The following is a 4,421-nucleotide window of genomic DNA, read 5'->3' on the forward strand; positions in this document are numbered from 1 at the left end:
CTCATGAGTGGCTCAGCTGGTAAAGAATCTGCCTGCAATTTTTGGGTTCAGTCCCTGGGTTGGGAAGATCTCCTGGAGAAGGGAAAGGCTTCCCACTCCAATATTCTGGCCTGGAGAATTCCATGAACTGTATAGTGCATGGGGTCACAACGAGTCAGACACAACTGAGTGACTTTCACTTCACTTCACTTGAGTCTCTGGATGAAACACAAGCTGGAATCAAGACTGCCAGGAGAAATATCAATAACCTCAGATATGCAGATGGCCCCACCCTTATGGTAGAAAGGGAAGAAGAACTAAAGAGCTTTTTGATGAAAGTGAAAGAGGAGAGTGAAAAAGCTGGTTTAAAACTCAACATTCAAAAAGCTAAGATCATGGCATCTGGTCCCATCATTTCATGGGATATAGATGGGGAAACAGTGGAAACAGTGTCAGACTTTATTTTCTTGGGCTCCAAAATCACTACAGATGGTGACTGCAGCCATGAAATTAAAAGACGCTTGCTCCTTGGAAGAAAAACTATGATAAATCTAAGGAGCATATTAAAAAGCAGAGACATTACTTGGCCGACAAAGTTCTGTCTAGGCAAAGCTGTGATTTTTCCAGTAGTCATGTGTGGATGCGAGAGTTGGACCGTAAGAAAGCTGAGTGCTGAAGAACTGATGGTTTTGAACTGTGGTGTTGGAGAAGACTCTTGAGAGTCCCTTGGACTGCAAGGAGATCAAACCTGTCAATCCTAAAGGAAATTAGGATTCCTGAATATTCATTGGAAGGACTGATGCTGAAGCTGAAGCTCCAATACTTTGGCCACCTGATACAAAGAACTGACTCATTAGAAAAGACCCTGATGCTGGGAAATATTGAAGGCAGGAGGAGAAGGGGCCACAGAGGATGAGATGGGTTGGATGGCATCACTAACTTGACAGATATGAGTTTGAGCAAGCTGTGGGAGTTGATGATGGACAGGGAAGCCTGGTAAGCTGCAGTCCATGGGGTCACAATGAGTCAGATATGACTTAGTGACTGAACAACAACAACTTGAGTCTCTTGAGTCGTCAACAATAATTCTCACTTACTCCTTTCAAAAACTATGTATTTGTTGAAGGAAACTGCTCATTTTTCCCATGGAATTTTCCACATATTGGATTTGGCTGCTTGTACCATCAGGGTGCAGTTCAAAATTCTCCTCTGTTCCCTGAGTTTCCTGGAAATTGGTCATAATGAGGTCCAGAGGCTTGATTTGATTCTGCTTCAGTTATGGTTGTTATTCTGATGGGCGAGAATACTTAATAGATGGTGCAGAACAGTTCCTAATGCCTCTCATTAGGACCATAATATTAATATCTGGCTACTCCTTTTTAGTGATGTTACAGTTGATCAGCAAATTTTAGCTAAAAATGCTGTTGTGGCTTTTTTTTTTTTTTTACTTTCTTTCTGTACCTCTCTGGGATTCTGAGGCTGTGAGGGCTGGGCTGCTGGACAAATCTAATTCACAGACCAGGGCTGCACTCAGAATCACCCTTCCTCTGGGACTGGGGAAGCTTTTTTCCTGGGCCAAGCTTACGACTGACCTTTGTGAGCTTCCCTTGGGTGGTAGAATTTCCCAGGAAGCTATTCAGGCCCTCAGGCAAATAAGATTCTTGCCGGCCAGCCTACCAGTCTGTCAGACACTTCTGAATCTCTGAATGAAGTGAGGAAAGTCCAAAGAGATTTGTCAGGATGTGTGATATTAGATTTCTTTAGCAGGATTGCTTGTCACTTTGCCACTCTCCAGTGAAAGAAATTCCCACTGATTGTGTCTAAAAATGCAAAATAAAATGAAAAATCAAGGCAATTTCGCAGGAAAATATGAAGCCATGGAAACTTATAGGGCAATACAGTGGGACTTTTCTTTTCCTTGATGGTCTTGAATTATATAGCTTGCCCTTTGAACTGGATAATTTGATTATGTAGCCGAATCCTTTGGGTAATTTAGGTTTGCCCCCTAGATGATTATGACTCTCCTGCCCTCCATGTAGGAAGATAATTGTGTCAGCTTCCGATTTTTTTAAACCTAGAGTAAAATTTGTATGACGGTAAGCTTTCAATAGAGGAAAATGGTTTTATGTAGATTGGTGAATGTGATGATTTAGTTTTTCATTCATTTGATCCAGCTGCTAGAGAGTTCAGCTTTAGAAATTAAGAAACTCTATACATGCTTTTGTCCTTTATAGGATCTTGAGATCCTTTGCAAAATACAGGGTAATAGGAAGCAAATGCATCTGCTCTGTCTTCATGTTCTCTCATAATACCTCATGTTTGGGGATGTTTCATTTCTGTGTCTGCCCTGAAGGCCTCTTCTGTGTCGGGTGATATGCTGACCTTCTCCTGGATTAATTTCCACATTCAGGCAGGTTTTCTTTTTTCATAAAACACTAGAGAAAATGAACAAATGTTGTGATGTTAAAATGTTTGGAGAGGTGTAACGAAGCGTTTTTTGTGTTTTTCTGCATCTTTTCATAAAGTGGGCTTCTCAAATGTATTTACTTCATCTTAGGCTTGCTTTCTTTTTCTCTCTTTTTCACTGAAAGCTGAACTAGATGGCATCCCTCGAGGAACTTTATCTTATACATCATTGTTTTCCCAGTTCAGAGCACAGTGCCTGGCCCATGGCAGGTGTCCAGTGAATATTTACAGAATGAGTTAATGAGTGAAAATGAACTTGGGGAATTTTCTTTCCTCTTTCCAACCTCAGATTCCCCAACCAGGGCACCTGGGTTTATTCTGATTTTTATGAAACTCTGGATATCAATTATAACCCATTCCTTTTGCCTAGAGAGAGTTAGAGATTTATTTTTCTTAGATAAATGCTCCCCTAAACTCAAGTTGCTAACTCCAGTGTCTGGGTAATCCTAGAATCAGGTTGGAACATTATGGCCAAGGGCTGTGGCTATGGAAAAACTTCCAAGACTGAAGTCAAAGATAAAGTCACTGTATTAATTTCCTGCTGTAAAGTTACTGAGGTGGCTCAAAACAACAGGAATGTATTCTGTCACAGTTCTGGAGGCCAGAAGTCTGCAATCAGTATCCCTGGGCTGAGACCGAGGTGCTGGCAGAGAGTCCCTCTCGAGAGGCTTAAGGGGAGAGTCTGTTCCCTGACTCTCCCAGTGAGGAGATGGTGCCTGAGGCTGCCAGTGCTGCTTGGCGGCTGCACCTGAAATATTTATCAGTTTTATTCTGAAAGTGGGTGGACAGAAAAGAATGCAAAATTTCAAGATAGAAATATGCCATTAAAAATTACTCTTTGCAGCAGAAATTGCAACTATTTGCTAGTCTCCAATAGTCAAAGCTATGGTTTTTCCAGTAGTCATGTACAGATGTGAGAACTGAATCCTAAAGAAGGCTGAGCACTGAAGAATTTATGCTTTTGAACCATGGTGCTGGAGAAGATTCTTGAGAGTTCCTTGAACAGCAAGCAGATCAAACCAGTCAATCCTAAAGGAAATCAACCCTGAATATTCATTGGAAGGACTGATGCTGAAGCTGAAGCTCCAGTCAATATTTTGGCCACCTGATGCAAAGAGCCAACTCATTGGAAAAGACCCTGATGCTGGGAAAGATTGAGGGCAGGAACAGAAGCAGACGAGTGACAGAGGATGAGATGGTTGGATGGCATCACCAACTCAATGGACATAAGTTTGAGCAAACTCCAGGAGCTAGTGAAAGACAGGGAAGCCTGGGATGCTGCAGTTCATAAGGTTGCAAAGAGTCAGACACAGCTTAACAACTGAACAACAGCAGCAACAAGTACCCCTTTTCTTTTTGTTATGTATCCCCCTCTTCCTGAACTTTTAGCAGGTAGAGATGATGGGGACCAGCCTTTTTTGCAGCAGGTGGGGCTATACAATCTAGTTCTCACTGTTTGAGTCATCATTTTGGAGTCTCTTTGTTATAGCAGCTTAGCCCACACATGAACTAACACAGACAAGATTAGGAAAGAAGCTCATTTCTTGGTTTCCACTACTGCTGTTTGTCTATTTGCTAAAACATGCTGGATGACAAATATTAATGTTGCTTTGCATCGCTCTGTAATTTTACAAGGACAGTTCTTCATTGCAAAAGAAAATAGTTATCACAAGCTGTGTTTGTGTAAGCTGATTATCTTGTCTCTTCTACATTGGGTTCACTTATGCCTGCTTAGAAAGTCCTGTTTTCCTGTGAATTGCTAGAGTGGACTTTTCATTAGTTAGTATGAATGTATCATCACTGTGTGTCGGTCCGACAAAGCCTTTTGGGGACTCTTGAAAAGACTTCATAAGAAATACAGTTTCTCCTATGTGTGTTTAAATTCACAAAAATAACCTCTGGGACATTGGCTAAAGAGAATCTCTCCTAAACCCTATTGAAAACAGATCACTTCTTTTTCCTTTATAAAAGAAAAA

This window comes from Oryx dammah, unplaced genomic scaffold (genome assembly GCF_014754425.2).
Source record: "Oryx dammah isolate SB20612 unplaced genomic scaffold, SCBI_Odam_1.1 HiC_scaffold_10, whole genome shotgun sequence".
NCBI classification, from domain to species: domain Eukaryota; kingdom Metazoa; phylum Chordata; class Mammalia; order Artiodactyla; family Bovidae; genus Oryx; species Oryx dammah.